Source organism: Ictidomys tridecemlineatus, chromosome 2 (assembly GCF_052094955.1).
Source record: "Ictidomys tridecemlineatus isolate mIctTri1 chromosome 2, mIctTri1.hap1, whole genome shotgun sequence".
Lineage (NCBI taxonomy): Eukaryota > Metazoa > Chordata > Mammalia > Rodentia > Sciuridae > Ictidomys > Ictidomys tridecemlineatus.
In genome coordinates this window covers 30,470,758-30,494,708 of record NC_135478.1, presented here as the reverse complement: position 1 = coordinate 30,494,708, position 23,951 = coordinate 30,470,758, and the positions used below count along the sequence as shown (strand labels likewise).

General features: G+C 39.7%; 1 long non-coding RNA gene across 5 annotated transcripts in view; it reads left to right on the top strand.

The window, feature by feature from the left end:
* Positions 1-23,951, top strand: part of LOC144375051 (uncharacterized) — a 428,255-nt gene that overhangs the window by 392,368 nt on the left and 11,936 nt on the right. For all 5 annotated transcript variants that reach the window (XR_013434386.1, XR_013434385.1, XR_013434383.1 and 2 more), the window contains one exon: positions 18,968-19,090. This is a non-coding gene — a long non-coding RNA (uncharacterized LOC144375051). The remainder of the gene's footprint in view (positions 1-18,967; positions 19,091-23,951) is intronic.

The following is a 23,951-nucleotide window of genomic DNA, read 5'->3' as shown; positions in this document are numbered from 1 at the left end:
CCCATCTACTCTTTACATCTCTTCCTGTAATCAGGCCTATTGAGGATCCCCTATTAGCTTAGTGAGCATTGAAATAAAATGAAGGGTGTTTAATTGAACGCATCAAAGTCCCTGGCTGGGTTGTAATCATTGTGCCACCGCATGGCCATTTCATTAGAAATGTAAACACTGGAAGTCTGCTGCCATCTGCATCATCTGTACTCCACACATCCCTCTTTCCTGGTGTTCTGTCATTTGGCAAGTGAATGGTGGGAAAGGTGTCTGTGCTTGAGAGGTTAAGGAGTTGTGGCAGTGATAAGGACCATGATATGGTTATTATTGCCCTCATTTTATAGGTAAGGAGCCTGGGGTATGATGTTAGGAAACTTGCCCAGGTACCTTCTCTGGTATAAGAGATACGGCTGGGGCACCTGCAGAGCTTGCACTCCTGCTGTTTATCATGATGCAATTCCCTCAGTGGATGTGTAAAGATAAACCCTGCTAATCACAGCCTCCTGTACCCCCGACATGAAAACGCTGTGTCACATCCCTGTCCTTAGCACTACTCAGTCCTGCAGCCTCATGTCACCATACATACTTCATCATGGGGAGGTGTATAGCTTAACAACTATTAAAGGTATCTTCAAAGAGAGTTTGGCATCCTCTTCTGCAGACTCACATTTATTCAAAAATTATCCCAGTTGTTACATTATAGAATCTGTTCATTATAATAATCGGCCTTTATTGCCTATTTTTTAATTTGCCCTTTAGCTGAATTAAATTCATTTGTATTCAATCATACCCAAGCCTTTGTAACAGAGTTGAGATGTATTATTTACAGATAAGTAATACGGAAAACACAGGAATAGAAAACTTGGATTCTTTCTCAACTCTGGTTCTGAGTGATCTTGGGGAAATCCCTTAACCTCCTATAGCAGAGGGCACATTTGGAGACTTTTGACACTGAACGTGAGTGGGTAAGATCCATGGGATTTAGTCTATGTATGCTACTCTAACCTCAACCAAAATCACTTCCTTTCTTCCCCAATTCCCTACACTTTAGGAACTTTGGGTTCCTTGCTATTTATTACTCAATGTGCCTAAGGGCCTTTGTATGTGATTTTATCTTTGTGGGTGAATCTTACCTAATAATCATAAAAAGAAACTGATTTATTACTTAAACTGTGCCTATAATTTTATACTTGCTTCAAAGTCATTAGTTGGATGAGCATTGAATAATTACTCTACGTCTGAAAATGATGAATCTTTGGAATCCTTATCCTGAGAACCAATTCTCAGATTCCTGTTCTGGTATGATTTTTCTATAATACAATTTTTTTAAAAAGAGAGAGAGAAAATTTTTTAATATTTAATTTTTAGTTTTCGGCAGACACAACATCTTTGTTTGTATGTGGTGCTAAGAATCGAACCCGGGGCCGCACGCATGCCAGGCGAGCGCGCTACCGCTTGAGCCACGTCCCCAGCCCAATAATACCAAATATTAAACACAGCCTGCCAAGATAAAGCTTAAAAGGCTTTCTAGTGAGAAGAAAAGAACTTCCTCAGGACCTTCTTGTCATTTTCTAATAATATAATGAAATACTATGACTACACAGGTTTTTTTTCTCCTGTGTCATACTAGCAACTCATTTGTCCTTAATGGTAAAAATTAATAATCATAGCAGCATTTATGGTGTTTTTCCTTTGTGCAAAGCCTTAGGATATAAATGATGCTCCATGTATTGCTCATAACCATATATAGGACAAACTCAGACTTATTAAATAACGTACCTGAAGACCCAAAGCTAATATATTGGAGATTCCATAGGTATTTGAACCCCAGTATTAAGTTTGAAAGGCCCCGTTCTTTTTGTCCCACTCTTTGATGATATCTGATATCCTGTGGTCATGTAAATAACTTTTCCACCATCAAAGGTCTAGGTGTTCCCACTTGTCCATTAACAGGAGAATATATGGGGTCTGTTATGTGCACTTATAAAACTGGAATCTCTATATCGAGGTGAAATGCAACAAGCTCCTGCTACAAAAGGGATGAATCTCACCGGTGTTAACACTGAATGAAAGAAACCAGAGCTAGACGACTCCAAAATGAGTGATTCCATGACGGGCAGAGAAAAACGATGCTCATAAATTCTGGGACTGTGAAGAGACTGGAGGGAAACCCATGAGTGCTAGGAATGTTCTGTCTTGGCATGTATACACAGGGCTGTTCACACAAGTAAAAAATCTCAAAATGCACACTTAACGATTTGAATACTCTTGTGCTTTAATAAAAAAATCAAAACTGAATTAAAAACTCAAAACCTAAAAAGTGAAGGTATTTATAAGAATAATAGTATACAGCAGTGGGAACTCTAGTTACAGAAAACCCAGCAGGCTGTGGGGATGGGAATTCACCATTGTCTCAGTTGCTGACAGCTGACAGGAAGATGGAACTAGCCTCTGCCATCTGCCTAAAACCACCTCAGGAAAAAAAAAAAAAAAAAAAAGCTGAGCAACATAAAAATTTAGGGAAGTATTTTGCTTTTCCTTGCCTGCTTTGCTTCAGACCCATATCTAGAATTTTAACAAAGCACATTCTTCTCAGATCTGCCTTCTCTCCTGACCACCCTTCTTTCTATCCAGCAGCAATCGAAAGAGAAAAGATGCCCATCAAGTTTGAATCCTGTTTGGTAGGGAAATAGGCTTGTCTTACCACTGTTTGAGACTCATCTTACATTAAAAAGATGACAGGGAAGAAAGAAGGTGTTTTCCTATTTTTTTTTTTTTTTAAACAGCCAGTCACGAAGATGTCAGGCCATTTAGACAGGGAGACATTTGAAAGACAGAATGGGTTGTGTCCATCTTTTTTAGAGAAAAGGAAAAGAGAGGAGGGGAAGGGAGGGGAGAGGAAAGAAGAAGAAAGCCAAGAAGAAAGGAGGGAGAGAAAAGAAAGGAAGAAAAGAAGGAAGAAAAAGACAGAAAGACTGAATACAGGGGCTGGGGATGTGGCTCAAGTGGTAGCGCTCTCGCCTAGCATGCGTGAGGCACTGGGTTCGATTCCCAGCGCCACATAAAAATAAATAATAATAATAAAAAAAGAAAGACTTAGTACATGAGAAGAAATTGGAGATCTGAACTCCTCGGGAAGAGAACACCTGGACTTGGGCAGGAAGGCTGTGGTAAAGGAGGGTCACCACAAAAATGACCTAAGGGTCCAAAGAGGGAAAAATCCCCAATAGGCAACTCCTTGAAGAACTTTGATAAGTGACATTTCTGCTAATATCCAAATCAAAGGAAAAGATCTGTATCCCCAGTGAACGGGGCTGAGCAAATACTGCGTCTGGACACATTGGCATGCCTAGCACATGAAGTCATCCAAGGAGTCTGAAGAAAGTTATGTGTCCGTGGCTGAGGCGTGTTTATGGAAAAATGAGTTTCGGGGCTTGGCTTTGCTGAAGCACAGAGCCTTCTGGGCTGCGGGGTACATGGGTTATTCTTCACAAAGTAGCTCTTGTCCTCCAGAGCAAGTGTCCTGATTCCAGGCCTCAGTCTAGAACTCCAAAGTTTGGCCTATCAGTTTTCTTCATTTCCTGTGGGCTCGGCCACCACCCTGTGTCAAGGGCTGCTTTTAAAACTACGCCCTCAGTTCACTTGGATGCTGGTACCTCATCCGCAGGGGGAAGCCAAGAAACACACGAAGTGCATCTGGGTTGGAAGCAAGAAAGTGTGGCAAGAACCCCTGTGGCTGTTTTGCAGCACAACTGGGCTCATTCATAGCCCTGGCCACAGACAGGGACATCCCGTAAAAGTACTGAGTTGCCTCTCTCCTCTCTTGAGAAACAATCTGAGCTTTTAGGACTCAGAGACCACAAGACTCAGTTACTCTTCGAGTTTGCTCCCATATGAGCAAACTCTCGCCTTATTCTCTAACAGAAAAAAACTAATTACTGATTGCCATTTTCTGTGTTCGTCAAGAGCATTGTGTCAAACTAGGACAAGATGATATAAAAATTGATAAAGGCCTTTAATTACATTTCTTTGTCTCAATTCTCTGTGCAGAGCTCAGCATTTCCAGAAAAAAAAAAAAAAAAAACTTGCTGTGATGCTGGGGTATGTAAGGGGATTAGAGAAAATAAAAGAACGAACTAAATTTTTTTTTTTTTTCAGGAATGATGAGAGGGGGTGGTGGCCCGCAGGACTTGGAGTGTGTCTCAAACATACCTTATAATTTGTGGTCTCATTTTCCTCTCTTCTTATCTTGAAACATTTTTTACATTCTTTACAGTATGTATGGTGAAAAAAACAAAAGCTGTAAGGAAACTTCTGTTGCCCTATGACCCCTTCTTTGGTCTCTATAGGTTGGTAAATAACAGGAAATATTTTTAGGGCTGGGAATGAGAAAGAAGGGTAGAGGAGTTTTCTTGTAGCTCCAGTGGGAAGTGAGAATCACAACTCCTGTGGGATACATGGTGGTGGCCTTTCTCCATCACAATCACTCAGGAATGAGGACTGGGTGCAGCTCAATGGCAGAGTGCTTGCCTGGGATGCACAAGGCCCCTAGGGCCTGTGTTCCCACCCCAATACCACACACACACACACACACATACACCAAAAAATAAGTAAATTGAAAAGAGGGCAAAAGTCTGAGAGAGGGCAAGTGATTCACTTGCCTGCATCTAAAGTATAGCCAAATGAATAAAAATATCTACTGTCCAGTGAGGTCCAAAGTGTTTGCAAAATCAGGGAGACCTGGCAAGGGGCATGCAGGAGACAATAGAAGCACACTAGACATCCATGTTGCCTGCTTGCATTCCATCCTCTATTTACTTTAACATTACACAGCATCTTTTCAGTGCTTGAAGCACTTCAAGAGTCCCAGAGTATCTAAGACAAAAGTGACTGTGGACTAACGGAGACTAACGTTAATTAGGAAGATTTTTGCATCCTTGAGATGCCAATGAAGTATAGGGGGCTCGGTCCACAGTGTGCATCCATGTTATATCAGAGGTATTTCTTGCTGGATGCAACTGACATGAGCCAGAATGGCCTTCCCCAGGCCAGTACTACACCTCATTCCAACAGTACATCTTCCTGATACAGCCTCATAACTATCCATTTTGAGAAGACAGTGAAAAGGAACATTATTAAACAAAATGTCTCTGTCTTGGGCTATCTTTACCCATCTTTTCCTTCTCATAGTACCTCGGGATTTTTCAGCATCCATTCACAAGCAATGAAGAATCTCAGCTTTACTGGATACTCTGATCTTTGGGATGATTTTTCCTACTCAAATGCATAGATCCAACAACCAGTGTTTAGAATGAGAGCATTTTAGGATTGGGGGAAGAGAAATTAACCTATAAAGCTTAGTCACAAACCTGTCCTGCACATTGGACGGTTATAACTTTCCTAAACTATAACCATTAATGAACCCTAATTATTGTGACAAAGTGAAACACTAACCCACATTTCCTAATGCTCCTGGAAAACAACCAAAACACACACACACACACACACACACACACACACACACACACACACACACTAACTAAAAAAAACTAAAGACAATGGGAGAGATGTTACAACAGAATCATTCTTGTTCAATTCATGGAAGGAATGTACTGGAAAGCTCTATCATTGCTGACTTGACCCCCTAAGCCCACATCTTTCTGCTAGAGTCCTGGGACTGTCACTCACTCCTGAGGGACAGCACTACTTCTCATGTTAGGCACCAGGCCAAAGAGCTGCTTGCATTCCAAAACGAAAGCAAGACACAGTTCCTATCCTCAAAGAACATGTGGTCCAAATGGAGAGAGATACAAATAACTAAGTACAATGAAATAATGTGCTTTCAACACTGGGGGGCAGTTGAGAGGGGCACAGGCAGCAGAATAGGAGTGGGGAGCGGGTGAGACACCACAGAGCAGTGAGAACACCATCCGGGAGATGGACAATGTGGGAGTCAAGGGTCGGGCATACTGACCCTGGGTTAAAGGGCCAGCTCTGCCCTGATCATCAGCATGACCTTGGAGAAGCTCTATAAGCTCTCCAGGGCTCCCCTTTCCTCTTTTATCAAATGGTGGTCATGAAGGTATTGACCTCGCCAGCTACTCTGGGGAGTAGACACTCAAAGCAAACCTCCCAGCCACTTGTATGTAAGCACTGAGTAAATGCTTACCATCTTTATGATTTGGGACATAGAGGAATGAGGCCTCTTTAGGAAGATGAGCCACCAAGAACAACTGAAAGAACATTCCATTTTTGAAGAGTCTTCCCTGTGTGTCGATTGTCAGATCCGATTTCCAATTCTGGCTGCTTCATTTATAAGTCAGATATTCTTTAGTGAGATCTCAACCTCTATGGGCTTTGTTTCCATATCTAGGAACTGTGAATAATGTCACTTTACATTAATGAAAATGGTGGTGGTCTGAAGCCTCAAACGTAGAATAGCGATTGCCCCCAATGCAGGAAGCCAGTCTGATTAAGAAAGGATGAGAAGGCAAGGTGCTACCCACATTTTTTTTTTTAGTACGAGGAATTAAACCCGGGGGTGCTTAACCATTGAACCACATTGACAGCCCTTTTTTGTATTTTATTTAGAGACAAGGTCTCACTGAGCTGCTTAGGGCCCCACTACATTGCTGAGGCTGGCTTTGAACTCGTGATCCTCCTGCCTGAGCCTCCCAAGCCCCTGGGATTATTAGGCATGTGCCATCACATCTGGCTTGCTGCCCACTTTTGAAAAAAGCAAATTACTTTATTTCTCGGAGCCTCTGTTTTCTTATAAAAAAAAAATTAGTTGAATCATGTTCATAGGCATTTTATCTGAATGCAAAGAGGTTATTTATACAAAGCAGGTGCCCCACTGCTGACCCATAGAAGCAGCAGTAAATCTTCATTTCCTTCCTCCTTTTCCTTCCTTTCCTCCCAACTTTGTGAAATTTACCTGGAACTTAAATTCAGGAAGAGCTGGTGCCTGGAGGGCATTATATCCTGTGTTCCCACACTGCCCGGGGAAGCCGCTCCTCACCAAGGTCAGAGGAGACATGGGGAGGGACTGCAAAAGCAGGCTTTCTAGGAGGCACAAATATATTTTGCTCTTGGCAATGTCTGTTGAAAGTTGACAGGAGACTGCACAGTGATGTCCCCCGAGGTCAGCCTCACATGGCTCTCCCACGGAGAAGTGCTGTGGAGGGTTCCTGTAACTGGCAGCTGCAATTGATTCCAAATATATCTGCCTTTCACAGAAGTGCAAGTGGCTCACAAGAGGAATAGAGATGAAATCAGATGACCTCCAGGGAACATGGGAAAGGAAGCCAGGGCAGGTGCTGTCCCCAGCCATGTGGGCTGTAGGTCATGACCTCCATCCCTATTATGTGTGTACTCAGTACCCAGGTGTCTACAGAGGGGTCAAGGAAGACAATATCCAGAATTGGATTGAGACAGATCATGGCTTCTTCCAGCTTGACCTATGACTTCTCATTTCCACCAAGGAGCTAGATTAGGTCACAATGGGCATATTTCTTCCCCAAGAAACAAACAAACAAACGAAAATGGGATAGAAATAAAAAGAGCACCAATAAACGACCAATGATTTTGTGCTTTAAGCAATGTAGGGCTCCGAGCTTGCCCCATTGAAGACCAAGACATTTTGATTAGGTATTTGATCTCTAAGCACGTCTTTCCTAGGATTCTGTGATGTAAATCTCTGTGGTTCCTTTATTCATGAGGAAATAGTATCTCAGACACGGGGAAATAGATAGCTACCATTAGCAGGAATAACTCCTTGGTTATTTTTAAAGAATTAGATTGTGCTTAAACATACCTTAAAGAACAGTAGAACTAAGTTAATTTATGTGAGGAGATTGAGCAGCTCTTGGGGTAGTCTTTCAGACCTCCTTTGGAACATGGTATTTGAGAGTCCTGAATTGGGGGATGGAGGGGGAGATAATTCTTCCTGAGGACCCTGCTCCTTCCTAATCACGTGACCCTTACAATTTACTTGAATTCTTGGAGCTATATCCCTCATCTGAAGAGTCAAAATAATAATTCACATCTTGTGGGATTGTTTGAGGTTTAAATAAGAGAAAATATATGGCAGCTGGAAAATAGGAAGTATTCAATAACTGCTGCTAATATGATCATTGTTGCAACCTTCTTATTCACCGTCAGTGCCATCTCTGGACCAGAGTCCTGGTCCAGATGTTTCTGTGGAGGTCTGGGTGTCTTTCCTAGGCCCCTTTACCTTCTTGTTCTACATGTTCCTCCTGGATATTCTTATCCAAAATCACTTAACCTGTGGTCTCTGCCTTCCGAGACTCCCACAGTCAGACATCCAGCCCAGATTCTTTCTGGGCATCCAGAAGCATCTATGTAAATGCCCTGTGGGACATTCTATAAACCCCTCAAAATCACAGATTTCTAAAATTGGATTCATTTGTTTTTCCTTGAATCATACCTTCCTTGTTGTTTCCTAATCCGATAAATGGCCTCACCATGAAACTGAGAACCTCAGTCACCCTTGGCTTCTCAGTCTCCCTCACCCCTTCTCCTCTGCTCCAATTCCAAAGTTTCAAGGCCCATTTATTTGACCTTCTAAAAAAATCTCTTCACCCTATGCCATCTCTAGTGCAGTCCCCTTCACTTTGTCTCTAATTGCTTTACCTCTGTCTTCTCTCCATTAAAAAAAAGCAACAGTGGTCTTTCTATAATGCATGTCGTAACATGTATTGTTCATGCTGAGAACTTATGATTGGCCATCATTGCCCATACACGGGGTAAAACCCAAGTTCTGTAACTTGGCTTTCAAAATAACCCATGCATCTGCCCAGCCTCATCTAGGCCTCTCTACTCATTCTCAACTTCCTTTAGTTCTGAGAAATTTCCAGATGCCCTCTTGCTTCCTGGTTTTAAAAAGGCCTGTTCTCTCTCAATGCAAAACTTCCTCTCTTCTCTCTCTCTCTCTCTCTCTCTCTCTCTCTCTCTCTCTCTCTCTCTCTCTCTCTCTCTCTCTCATACACACACACACTCTCTCTCTCTCTCTATCTCTCCTCCCTCCCTCTCTCCCTCCCTCTCTGTCTCACGATCTCTCTTTTGCTCTCTTTCTCTCTCATGAAGTACTCCAGCAGGTCTTCTCTTTCCCCAAAATCTGAAAGCATCACAGCTCTCCTCTGAGTTCCCCTAGCACACTCAGGCCCCTCTATTGCATCACAAACTCCTTTGGATTTCACAAGTCTGATGACTTCTTTGCTTCCTCTACTGGACCAGGTGCTTTGGGAGGGCAGAGCTCAAGTCTGCCTCTTCCAGCTTGGAGTCCTTAAGGTTCTAGAACCCTGCCTGATGTCAAGTCAATATTTTGATATTGAATAGAGACAATAACATATTTAGTTGCCCTAGAATACTTTGGCATATTATCTCTTCCTTACAGACTCTGAGGATCCCAGTCTTGTGTGGCCACCATAGTCAAGTGTCCCTCTCCACATCCAAGCAGGAAAGAAAGAAAGAAAGAAAGAAAGAAAGAAAGAAAGAAAGAAAGAAAGAAAGAGAGAGAGAGAGAGAGAGAGAGAGAGAGAGAGAGAGAGAGAGAGAGAAAGAAGAAAGAAAGAAAGAAAGAAAGAAAGAAAGAAAGAAAGAAAGAAAGAAAGAAAGATTAAGAAAGAAAGTGTGTGTCACAGCTGGCTGCCCCATACTCATGGAACATTGCCCGCACTCACCTCCAAGAGACTGGAAAATCAGGATTCCAGGTCCGGACTTGGGTGACATTGAGGTGGAAAGAAAGGGTGTCGTCAGAAAAGATCCAGTTGCTGAAAGACAGATTGCAGATATATTAACAACAGCACCCAGAGCTGCTGGTAAAGGGAAAGCAGAGATCTAGGTAGGGCTAGAGACTCTGGGCTTTTCTTGGCAACTCCTTATGATCTTCATACACTGAAGGTTCTGGAAGAGAGTGCCATTTCCAGGAAGGTTCAGAGAACTCTGTCTAGCAACATCTCTACCTTTTCATAGTGTCTGTTATCATAGACCTCTGCGAGTATTAAAGTCATGATTCACAACCCAGCCACTTTCCCTGTCAGAGGCAAGGTGGGAGAAACAAGCCCAGCTGCTGCCATCACCACTCCCGCCTATAGATGCAGAGCAGACATATCAGCAGGTATTTATATTTCACAGACAGACAGGTCTGATAGCAGGAAGTCAGCTACTCAGAATAGGAGAGAGAAACTCGGCTCTGCTTTTCATGTGTGTGTCAGCTATGAGAAGAATCTGTTGTGCATCTTAGCACGGAAGGTGCAGCTCTCTGAGCATTGCTTAGACTGGGCAACTAGTTCCTCATGACTCAATAGATATGTGGGATGAACATGTGGGACCTTTCACACGAACTATCATTTGGGAGCATGGAAGATGGGTGATGCTGTCACCAGGCAAACCAGGATTTAAATCCTAGCTTCACAACTCACCAACTGTGATAGCTTGGGCAAGTTGGTCACTCTCTCTGAGACCCTATAAAATAGGGACACTATCTGTATTTCATGGTTGTTAAGAAAATTAAGCAGCACCTGGCAGATTTCGATAAATGAAATTCATGGTTCTGAAGGTATTTCCTGCTACATAAAGAAAAACTAGAAGACAGTAGATGTTAATAGTTTGGGAGAGGGTTAGGGCTTGTAGCTCAGTGGCAGAGTGCTTGCCTAGCATGTGTGAGGCACTGGGTTCAATCCTTAGCACCACATAAACATAAACAAAGACATTCTGTCCATTTACAACTACAAAAAAAGTTTTTAATGATACTTGTCTATCAAACAAAAAATAGTTTGAGAGACAGAGAAACAGTAAATACCGTGTGCTATTTTGGACTAGACAGAGGGGAATGGAGGAAGAGGGCATGGGGGTAGAGATGATAGTAGAATGAATCAGACATTATGACCATTGTGCACATATGATTACATGACCTGTGTAACTCCACATCATGTACAACCAGATGAATGAGAAGTTACACTCCATTTATGTACGACGTGTCCAAATGCATTCTACTGTCATATATAACTAATTGGTATAAATCTTTTAAAATATTTTTAAAAAATAAAAGAACACTCCATTTATGTATGACATGTCCAAATGCATTCTACTGTCCTAACTAATTGGTACAAATCTTTTAAAATATTTTTAAAAAATAAAAGAAAGTACCATGTTATTACCATGTGCGCTAGGCCTTGTTGGTCTCAGTTTTCGAACACCTATTATCTCATACAATATAACAACTATTCCTACTTGAAAGAGCTAGAGACTAAGGAACAGATCCTTTTTTTTTTCCTTCAGGCAATCTGATGTTTTTCTTAAAGAGATCAGGTTATGGGTGTTAATGACATTCTTCACTTCCCTCCACACCTCCAAAGCCAAAAGGAAACCCAAAGGCAATTTTTAGGGTGAGCCAGCATCTGAGGTCCTTGCTGATCCTCTTATTTCCCAACCACCTAGCTCTTTCCAGAGAAAACTAAATCAGCATGGAATGTGAATGACAATATCAGCCCCCCATAAGGTGAACTCTGGTCTTGGATCCCAATCTAACCTTCCGAATGCGGGGACATCCAGCTGTCTGCCCCTCAGTTATGATTCATCATAAAACTTGTAGATGTTTAGTCTGTGTTTCTCTACAAGTGACCCAGAGTCCTCCTCATCTTGCAGCCAGATTCTGCTTCATTAGTAACTTATCTTGTGTGTCACATATTTTTTCTCAGCCTCTGAGCGTTGAGTATGTATTTGCCCACAGCCTGCACCCAAGAACTCTGCCTTCTTGTCACTCCATATCCTAAGCTGATGAGAATCTGATTCTTTGAATATGACTTATACTAATCTCCTTTTTGATTCTGAAAATGGAAATTAGACTACAAGACAGTATTTATCAATTATAGGATCAACTGAAATAGACACTGATTTGTTCTTTTTGTGATTGTCACAATAACACTAGTTTATTTTTTAAATGTTTTTCATTTGTTCTTTTTAGTTATACATGGCAGTAGAATTTATTTTCATATATATCATGAATACATAGTATAACTTCCCGTTTTTGTAGTTGTACATGACGTGGAGTTACACTGGTCATGTCCTCATATATAAACCTAGAAAAGTTGTGTCTGATTCATTCTACTGTCTTTCCCACTTTCTTCTTCCCTCCCTTCCCCCAACTCCACCCTGTTCAATCTATGAACCTCCCCTTCTTCCCCACCCCTACTGTGATCAGCATCTGCATATCAGAGAGAACTTTCAGCCTTTCTTTTGGGAAGGGGGGCGCTGGCTTATTTCACTTATCATGGTAGTCTCCAGTTACATCCATTTACTACAAAAGCCATAATTTCATTCTTCTTTATGGCTGAGGAATATTCCATTGTGTATATGTACCACATTTTCTTTATACATTCATCTGTGAAGGACATCTAGGTTAGTTTCATAGTTTACCTACTGTGAATGGAGCTGTTATAAACATCGATGTGGCCATGTTACTATAGTATGCTGATTTTAAGTCCTTTGGGTATATATTGAGGAGTAGGATAACTGGTCAAATGGTGGTTTCATTCCAAGTTTTCAGAGGAATGCTTTCCATAGTGGTTGCACCAATTTGTAGTCCCACCAGCAATGTATGAGTGTATGTTTTTCCCCCACATTCTCACCCACATTTATTGTTGCTTGTATTCTTGGTAATTGCCATTCTAACTGGAATGAGATGGAATCTCGGTTTAGTTTTAATTTTCATTTCTCTAATTGTTTGTGATGTTGAACTTTTTTTATATATATTTGTTGACCAATAATATTTCTTCTTCTGTGAAGTGTCTGTTCAGTTCCTTAGCCCACTTACTGTTGGGGTTATTTGGTTATTTGGTGCTAAGTTTATTGACTTCTTACTATATCCTGGAGATGAATGCTCTATCTGAAGTGCAGGAAGCAAAAATTTTCTCTCATTCTGTAGGCTCTCTCTTCATGTTCTTGATTATTTCTTTTGCTAACAATCATAAATATTTTGCCCCCCAAAATGAAGCATCTACATACATCAAACAAACTCTTCTCAACTCCAGGAATCAAACAGATCACAACACAATAATACTGGGTGACTTTAACACAGTTCTCTCACCACTGGATAAATATTCTAAACAAAAACTAAATAAATAAGCTATAGAACAAAAAATAATAATAATTTAGACTTAACAGACATATAGAAAATTTCATCCATCAAAGACTGAATACACTTTCTTCTAAGCAGCACACAGATCCTTCTCTAAAATAGACCATATCTTAGGCCACAAAGCAACTCTTAGCAAATACAAAAAAAAAATAGAGATAGTACATGCATTCTATCAGATCACAATGGACTAAAATTAGAAATCAATGATGAAATAAAAAATAGAAGCTACTCTAATACCTGGAGACTAATATGCTATTGAGTGACCAAAGGATAGCAGAAGAAATTAGAGATGAAATTTAAAAAATACTTAGAGGTAAATGAGAATAGCAGTACAACATATCAAAATCTCTAGGACACTATGAAGGCAGTGCTAAGAGGAAAGTTAATTCCACTAAGCTCATTCATTAGAAGACTAGAAAGTCAACAAATAAATATCTAATGTTACATCTCAAAGCCCTAGAAAAAGAAGAACAAACCATTACCAAAAGCAGAAGAAGACAGGAAATATTTAAAATCAGAGCTGAAATCAGTGAAATTGAAACAACAACAAAAAAAATCCAAAAAAAAAAATCAACAAGACAAAAGTCTGTTCTTTGAAAAAATAAATAAAAGTGATAAACCCTTAGCTGAGCTAACAAAGATAAAGAGAAAACTCAAATTACTAAAATTTGTCATGAAAAAGGAAATATCACAACAGATGATAATCAGAACCTATTTTGAAATTTATACTCTAATAAAATAGAAAATCTTGAAGATATCTACAAATTTCTAGACATTGAATCAGGAGGACATAGAAAATTTAAACAAATCAAAATCAATTTCAATCAATAAAATAGAAGATGCCACCAAAAGCCTACCAAGAAAGAAAAGACTAGGACCAGACAAATTCTCAGTGGAGCTCTAATAGACCTTCAAAGAAGAATTTACACCAATACTCTTCAAATTATTCACACTAGTTTATAACTAGCTGTAATAGAAGAAGACTTCTATAAAGAAAAGTTTGAGTGCTTATTGTGGCTACCCAACATTCTCTACGCTTCCCATGGACCATCTCATTTAATTCTTACAATAATCAAATATGGTTGGGAACTATTATTGTGCACATTTTACAGAGGAGAAAGCTATTGTGTAGAAAATTATATAAATTGGTCAATGTCATCCAATAGTAGGAAGTGGAGCTCATGTTTGATATCAGCATTCAAACTCCTAAAATTCTTAAGAATTTTACTTTTATTGAATGTCAATTGGGAGTGACTTCTATTAACTTCCTCTTCAAAGGTGAGAATACTCTAGTCCCGAATGGTTAGTCCAGATATAGACTTTCTAGGAGCTAAACTTTTATTCCACAAAGTTTAGACATGTATTAGGACCAGCAGTTGAACTATGTTGGTTTAAAAAATATATATCTATTGCCTTCAACTGTGAGAGCTGTCATAATCAAATACCACAGGCTAAGTGACTTGCACATCAGAAATGTATTTTCTCACAGTTCTGGAAGCTTGAACTCTGAAATCAGGGTGTCTGAAGGGTTGGTTTTCCCTGAGGCCTTTGTTGTTGGCTTGTGATGGTCCCCTTCTTGCTGTGTGCTCATATGGTCTCTCTGTGGAAGATTATAAGAGGAAGAGATAGAGACACATGTTTCCATCTCTTCCTCTTATAATCATAAGAATCATAATGAATTAAAGCCTACTGTAATGACCTGATTTTAAATTAATTACCTCTTTAAATGGGCAATCTCCAAATATAGTCACATTCAGAGTTACTGGGAATCAGGGTGTGTGCATCGGGGTGAATTTTGAGGTGGCCACAATTCAGCCCTGAACACCTACTGAATAACTTCTCAGAGAAGGCACTTGGGAAGGTTACTCACAGGCTTATATCCTTTTTGCAATGTATCTTCAAATTCTCCAAGACATTGTTATGGGATAAAAGGTGAGATTTAGCACATAAAAAAATAAAAGATGAAAGTGTTGGAAGTATTTCAGGAAATTGAGAAGTGACTTCCAGTTACAGGGTAGGTCAAAACATGACTCATGGTAAATATAGCATTTGAGAAAGTTCCCACACAGCATTGGATCGGGGTTAAAAAGCGAAGTAGATGATTTTTGTCTACCACAACAGTCTAAATCCAAAGCAGCAACAAGGTCGCACACTATTTACTCATTTCTTGCTTTCTTTTTTGGTGACCTTTTGTCCCATGCTTTCTGAGTTGGGGTCAGAGTTATTTTAGCTCAGATTTTTTTAAAGAAACACAATAATCAGGGAGGATGATTGGCAGGTCTTAGGTGACTGTGTGGATGATTCTTGCTCAAATTTCTCAGCCCTTTCTACTCCTCCCAAATATTTTAAGGTATGTCACATTCATTTAATTGATAAGGGAAAATAAATCTCACATGGAATCATTAAGGACCTTGAGCCAAGAATCAATCCAACAGGCTAATGAATAAGCCTTTCAGTCATATTATACACTGTGTTTATTAAGCAGTCCGCCATATTTGATTTTCACAGCAACACCACCGTGAAAGGCATGATTGTAAGAATGTGAGATTTTTTTTTTCTTCACTTAAGTGAGTAAATTTCACTTACTCCCTGTGATTCAGCCTCCTCTTCTCTGCACATGGAGGTCTCTGGGATGTTGACTACTAAGAACCATCCCACCCAGGCTTCCTTGTTCACTGACTTCCTGTTGGATTTCGCAACATACTTCTCCAAAATTATTCCATTTCAGTAAATGTATAGCTACTGGACTCTTTTAATAATTTCCTAATTTTACATTCTTTGGATTCTTCCTAACTCATACTAAGGCAAGGGTTAGTGACCTTCAAAAAGAGAATGGCACCTTGAAGACCCCTCCCCTTCCCTATTTTGATATTTATTGGGGGAGGTTGCATATCTATTGCCTTCAACTGTGAGAGTTGTCATAACCAAATTTCACAGGTTAGGTGGCTTGCACAACAGAAATGTATTTTCTCACAGTTCTGGAGGCTTGAACTCTGAGATCAGGGTGTCTGGAGGGTTGGTTTCCCCTGAGGCCTTTGTTGTTGGCTTGTGATGGTCCCCTTCTTGCTGTGTGCTCATATGGTCTCTCTGTGGGAACATGTGTCTGTATCTCTTCCTCTTATAACCATAAGAGTCATATTGAATTAAAGCCTACTGTAATGGCCTGTTGTGAAATTTCCTTTTTCATGGCGAATTTTAGTAATTTTTCTCTTTGTCTTTGTTAGCCTGGCTAAGGGTTTATCGATTTTTGATAATTTTTGAATGTATTGGAACCTGTGCACTGACAAATGCATTTTTTTCATTGTATCCTAATGTCTTAACCTTCCAGAGCCTAACAAGTGATGTTAATTTTGCTATGACAACAGAATAATGTACATGCTGTTCATTATTTTATGTATATCATATCTTACATGCAGAAGCCTAGTAAAATTCCTAGGAGTGGAATCCTAGGAATTATGGTCTTAGACTATGTGTATTCTTTAATACTAAAAACAAATTTCTGATTTTTCTCCACAAAGGATGTAATCATTTACACTCACTCCCATTAATGCATTAGAATGCCTGTTCCCATACCATCCCAACAGTATTCATAATCAAAGCAGATTAGTGAAAAAGATGAACACTATTATTTCATAATTATAATTCAGGGAATCTTAATAATAGTTTACTTTAAATATGTTTTTTTCAAACATCAGATTCCCTGAATAATAATTAAAGTAAAAATGAGGATTTCCTCATTATTTAAATTTCACTTTTATTTCATTGTCTCTAAACTTTCCTTTTTTGTCTGTTGGATTGTTTGTTTTTTTCCTATTCATCGCTGTATAAATATGATGACATTCAAACACAGACACAGAATTCGGCTTTTATTTGCACTTTTTGTTCACAGTGTTTCGTGACATGCCACCCTTCACATGTGGTTATGAAGAATGTCATTTCCGCGTATACTTCCAGGATGCAGAGTCTTCTTATGGGTGCCCACAAGCTGGCTTTCTGTTTCCTTCCGCTCACATCTTTCTTCACTCTTTCTACGAGCAACTGCTGGAGAGTGGCTACATGACAGACTTTGCAACTTCAAGTTTAGTCTTTTCTCTGCTCTACTGTAACATATAATAAACCTTGTTTCAACTGTGGTGGAAATGTGGGATCACACAGCACTAAGAAAACTGAAGGCTCAGATCTAAGTGAGCAGCATCCAAGAGCTTCCATATGAATTCATTAAAAAACAGAAGAGGGCCAGGCATGGTGGCACACACCTGTCATCCCAGCGGCTCTGGAGGCTGAGGCAGGAGGATCGAAAGTTCAAAGCCAGCCTCAGCAACAGTAAGGCACTAAGCAAGTCAGTGAGATCCTGTCTCTAAATAAAATATAAAATAGAGCTGGGGTTGTGGCTCAGTGGTCAAGTGCCCCTGAATTCAATCTTCAGTAACACCCCCCTCAAAAAAGGGGGTAGGGCAAAATGACTTGGAAACAAAACTCAAAAGTGCATTAATACAATCTATGAAGTACAACTCTTCAACATTCCTTTAACATTCCTATACTTACACATCCCTCCTTCTTTCCTTCCCTCCCTCCATCTCTCTCTCTTTTTTTTCCTCTTTCTACCTCTCTATCTCCCTTTCTCCAATGGTTTCAAACATCAATGGAAGAACAGAAAATAGTCAATTATTGGCTTTTAGATCTTTCTCTTCCATCTGCGGCAAAAAAATCATATTACATTCATGAATACATGGAGATTAAAATGAAATGAAGTTCCAATGGATAATCTCCAATAATCTCCAAAATACATGGAGATTAAAATGAAAATAATGGATGTTATCATGTTAATACAAAGTCAAAATCATATTTGCCAATGTTAATACAAAGTCAAATCATATTTGCCATGGGTGAGATGCACTTACATAATTAAGTGCAAGAGTCTGGTTATTTGGTGGCATATGTCTGTAATCCTAGATACTTGGGAGGCTGAAGCAGGAGGATCACAAGTTCAAGACCAACTTTGGCGAGTTCAAGTATAGTCTGGGCAACTTAGCAAGCCCCTGCCTCAGAATAAAAAATAAAAATAAAAAGAGCTGATGATTTAGTAAAGCACCCCTAAGTTCAATCCTCAGTATAATAAATAAATAACAAATATTAAAATTAAAATCAGTATTCTAGAAAATTTTTAAAATCCTAGGAACCAGGCATATTAAGAAAAAAACACATAAATATGCCACCCTAGATGACTTGATGGTTACTTTTATTATTTCCAAATTTGTAGAGATTTGAATACAGTAAATACTTTTCTGGCTAAAGCTAGTGTTCGTGTATGTGTGTGTGTGTGTGTGTGTGTGTGTGTGTGTGTGTGTGTCTACAGAAAAGTTAAGACTGAAAGTCATATACAGTTAATGACAGCAGAGGGCAAGTAATGAGAGCATCTCTGGAATATGTTGCTGTTTCTATGAAACTGTTTTTGGAAGTGAAGGTCTACTTTTTTATTGGGTAGAGCAAAGGTTGACAAAGGTTTTCAGTAAAGGATCAGATATGAAGACCAGACAGTCTGTTGACACTATTCAGTTCTGCTGTTGGAGAACACAAACATCCACAGATGATAGTAAATGCTAAACAATAAGGTAGGGCTATGTTCCAATAAACATTAATTTGTAAGTCAGGTTGCAAGCTGTCTTTGGACCACGGGCCATAGTTGCTGACCCCTGGTGTAGATAGTAATTATTTAAAAAATGTTTGCTTATAATGTATATCTATGCCCGGTACTTTCTGTTTGCCTCTCTGGATCCACCTACCATCCTTATTCATCCTGTTTTCCCTCCACAGAAGTTGAGCTCTATGGATCCATCACAGTACAATCTAACACCCCTGGATGTCATTTGAGTTCAGCTCAACAGGAGGCATTGCTAGAAACCCAGAAGGCAAGAGAAGAAGAAGAAGAAGGATAAGGTATGTATTCTCATGGCTCCCTCATGCTGGGTTAGCACAGGTTGGGTGTGTCCCTCTACTAAAAGGTTGGTTTGGTGAAGTTCTCTTACAAAACTTCAGCTGGGCTCTCAAGACTCTGCTTCCTGCTCCCACCCCTTTGCTCTTTCATGCTAGTTCCAGAATTTATTCCCTGCTGGTTTCCCTTAAACCAAAATAATTCTAGTTCCAATTCAATAAATAGTCCTTTTAGTGAATTCTCCTGAATTATTCCATTTGAATGTGCCACTTGTTTTCTGCGGGAACTAGGATTGATTTAGTGTACTTTTCCGTGAGTAACTTTAAAACTTCATAATACCAGGATACTATTTGTATGCACTTCTCAGCGGTCATGGAATATGAAAAAGCACTACTTTATTTTATCTGACACCAAAACCTCGCCCTGGTTACCAGGTCCTCTCTCCTATATCCATTCATGTTAACCCTCTTCAAAGGCTGCAGATGTTTAAAAAGCGGGACTTAGATATCTTAGTTGCCCAAAATACTGACAAGCGTACACTGCTTCCTACCTTACCCACATCCTGCTCTATGTAATTCAAAAATGAAAGCAATGCCAAAATTCTGAACATGTGTAAGAAAACCCAGTGGTTGGGCTTTGGGGTTTTTTCCCCCCCTAAAATGACAATTTGATACCTAAACAATTTACAAACCATTTCAAAATAAAAATTATTGCCCTTCTGACTCACTGGTGTCTTAAGTATGTGCTTGATCTGCTCATTGGGAAATTCAGAACGACTCTGTAGCATAAAGGTTAAATTCCTTATTGCAGAATTAAGAATTGACAATGACCTGGCTTCTGCCCAGCTCTCGAACCTCGTTTGCCACCATCCCATCCTCCGTAACTGCACCTCAGCAGCCTGTGGTCCTACAGACTTGCAATGAGCCTGGAAATCTTTGAGAATAGTGACCCATAAAGTTTTTGCAAGGGAGTGACCCTGTGTGAAAGTTAAGTACTTCCTCACTTAACTCTGTTGTATCCACTCCAGCCTGTCCGCTACACACACACACACACACACACACACACACACACACACACACACACATAAAATGCAGGTTCAAGCCTGGATTTGTCTCATGTTTTCATATTACATGGAATATCCCCCCTTCCCATGCCCCATATTCTCCTTCACCAGGGTAATTCCTGTTGAGCTCCAACTTGGACATCTCCTCCAGGCAGCCTCTGCTGAACACCCCACCCTTTCCTCAAACACCTCTACAGGTCCCTTGCCACATCTTCCACAGTCTGCATTCATCCTTTGAAATTTCTTTTTGCTGCTAGACTATAAGGATTTGAAGGGCAAAGGTTGTTTCTTTTTTCATCTTCTGTCTCTTTGGCTTGATGAACTCAATTATTTCAAGTTCTTTTCAACAGAGCCTTTCTGAAAGTTATCACACAAGCGGCTAAAGTCATTCCTCAAAAATATATGAAACTGTCAAAAAATCACTTAGCCTTCTTCCATTTTCCATTGTCAGCACAGATGTCCAACATCCACCCCCTGGGTTTTTCTACGGCTGTTTCTAAACAGAAAAGATCTTCTTGGGTTTTTCCAAGTCTTGTTCAGCTCCCACCTCGAGACTCTCTTTGCTTATCAAAATAACTTCTTTCTTTATCATCTTCGTAGCAATCCAGCTTCAATCCAGCTCTCTGACAGTTGATTTGATGAACTAATCTAGAATTTCCAGGAGGGTGTGGTAAATTCTTTAATGTAGAATACAGATAAATGATTCTAATAGTCATAATTTTTTTATTTTTAAAATGCACATAACTAGTTGTACAGCAAAACATAAATTTCATAGTTATTATTACATACAAGGAGCCTAAATATAAGGAAAAAAATGAGTTCATTAAAAAAATGTTACATAAGAATATAGGTGACACACAAGTGTCACTCAGATCAAAAAGAGAAAATCCTCAAGTATGATGGTCAGTTCTACCTGACAATTCAGCAAAGTTATTTTACCAGTTATTCAATCAAATACCAACCTAAGTTTTGCTATAAAGATATTTTGTAGATGTGATTAGCACCTGTGATCTATTAATTTTGAGTGAAGGAATTATCCTCTCTAATCTGCTTGGACCTGATTCATTCCATTGAAAGACTTTAATACAAGTGTGATTTCCCAGAGGAGGAAAAAATTCTTTCTGTTCTACCCAACAGTTTCTAGCCACCTTTCCTTGTGGCCACCCCATGGACTGCAGACCTGCACAGCCAACTTCCAAATCACACATACTGATGTTTGCATAGGTAGAAGAAGAGGTACATACATACGTGCATACATACATGTATTCTCTACTGATTCTGCTTCCCTGGTATAATCTTGGTTGATACATCAAATGACTGAACTTTCCCTTGAGGTTTTCAAGGCCGGGGATACCTGCATGTTAACACTAACCTTCTAAAACAAATGCTAAGAATCAGAACTTGCCTTTAGTTCTTGAGATAAGTCTTGTAGCATCTAGATATTGGTGATATACTCTTGATTCTTTCCTGCTTTTTACCTTCTCTATTTGCATTGGCTGGGGCGAGGGGTCTCCGTCCCCGTCGGATGTGGCAGCTGGGATAGCAACAGTAATTTATTTCAACTGACATGTTGTCTGACTCAGTAAAATGCTGCTAGTATTTTATATGATATCTATATTTGCTGTCAAAATAGAGGTGCTGCTTAGAATTCTGGGATTCTAAAATATCCAAAATTCACATAGCCCCTGTACTAGGAGTTTGATTTAAAATGGAATTTCCTAGACCACTCACCTCAGTTCTACTATATCAGAGTGTATTAGAAATAACCATAGGATCTAAATTTTTACAAGCTCCAACTTGATGCTTAAGTGTACTAATTCCAAAAATCAATTTTTTAGCAGTTCCCTAGACAACCTGCAGAATAGATAGATAGATAGATAGATAACAATTAGGTTTCCTTTCTTAAAATGTGGGGATACTGTAACATATTCTATTTGATAAATCTCTGTGGCAGCTATAAGAAGCCCCCAATTTAGAACACACTGAACTAGCCTGGGGTAGATTGGATTATTGGCCCCCAATTCTTTACTCTTCCTTCTATTAACCCCGGCCATGCCTTTCATGAATGGAATCTAGTTCCTCACTCCTTGACTTAAGGGTCAGTCAAGTGACTTGTTTAGTCAATGGCAAGTGGGACAGAACTGACCTGTAGATCCTCAGTGTCAAGAAAAGCCACCCCAGCCATAGTGGCCTGAAGCTGAGCCACCCCCTACTAACAGAGAGTCTCATGAGAACAAATGGTTGTTGCTTTAAATTCCCGAGTTTTGCAGGTGGGGTGGTGTTAATGTGATAGCTAAATGACACTCAAACTAATTCTTGGATTGTATAGATGTGAAAACTGAGGAACTCAGAATCAAAATAACTTTCCTAAGAAACTCAGAATGGTTTGGACCTGTTCCTGGTGGGCCAGCAGAACAAACTGATAAAGAGGTTTTCAACTTTCTGCCTTCCAGTCAGGCAAAGGATAGCATCTTCAGATGGATGTGCCTTTGGAGCAGAACAATGTTCCTGTCTAGAAAGCTTCACCCTATCCTGCTCAGTCAAGGAAACAAGTGAAGTTCAATGTGACCTCCTAATGTTTTGTAAGGTGTCTTTCCACTCCCCTCAATTTCAGTTCATTTATGTTCAAATAACCACACACTAGTTGTGGGGATTAAAATCAAATGACACTAAATCCTATTGTCCTAAGCATGCATTTCTATACCATTAAGACTTATACATCCATATACCTTTATTTAATAATCCAAGAGAACACCTTGCTTATTGGATATTCATCGATGATAGTTAATAGGACAAGAGGAGGTGAGATCAGAACTCTTTATTATGGTAGAGGCTAATTAACATTCAGATTTGGAATTACTCTCCAAGACTTGAGAATGCTTGAGAATGTCCAAGTTGGGCAATCAGTACTATGCTGTAGAAGATACTATAGAAAGAATCTGCATTCTCATGATAACCTACAGGACATGTTTTTATGCCTATACCTGTCACAGAGCCTAGTTGCTTTGGATTACCACAGTGTTTCTTAAAACACTGCTCTGCCAAGTGTCTTGAATTCCAGCCCAAATATTCTCAGTATTCACAGCCACATGGTAGACCCAGTGCTGAAGGGAGATTAGCACTACAGCTTTGTTGCACAGGGCTCAGACTACATTATGTTAAAAAAAAAAAAGTAGAAAATAGAAGGTAAACATGATTCTAGGCACATTCCATGCCTCATCTCCATGGCTCCATTCCTGCTATCCATCAAGTAGATTTTAAAATAGTCCACGTTTTTTTCATTTCTGCAAAATCAACAGTACTGGAAAGTTGGCAGGTACACTTGTTTAAACAAAGCTCCCAAGTTTTCTGCTGGCAGGTGTTTCCAGAGTTCTTGGAGCACAATTCTTTGGATAGGATATTTGCCAATATACATAGCAACGGGGGGAAAGTACGTGTTTTTCTTTGACACGGTGGAGACACTGAAATGCCTTAGACACAAAACTGCATACTCAGTTCAGGGGCTTATTTTGGCTCCAGGTCAAGAAATCAACAATAATAAAATGCAAAATCGTTCGGCTCAGAACTGTGATGGGCTTCAGAGTAGAACTGATTTGCTTATCAAATTGGCAACATGTCCTTCCCAGCCACCGCTGTACAGTTTAAACCAATGAGTTGGGTTCCCTCTTCTTTGTCAATTCCCTGGTCTCCTGAATGTCTCATTCTCAAGTTAATTCTGCTTGAAATTGAGGCTGGAGATGGTGGAAATTTAATATGATGAAAGCAGAGCAGGTAAGACTTTATTCTTTCTCTATTAGCCTCCA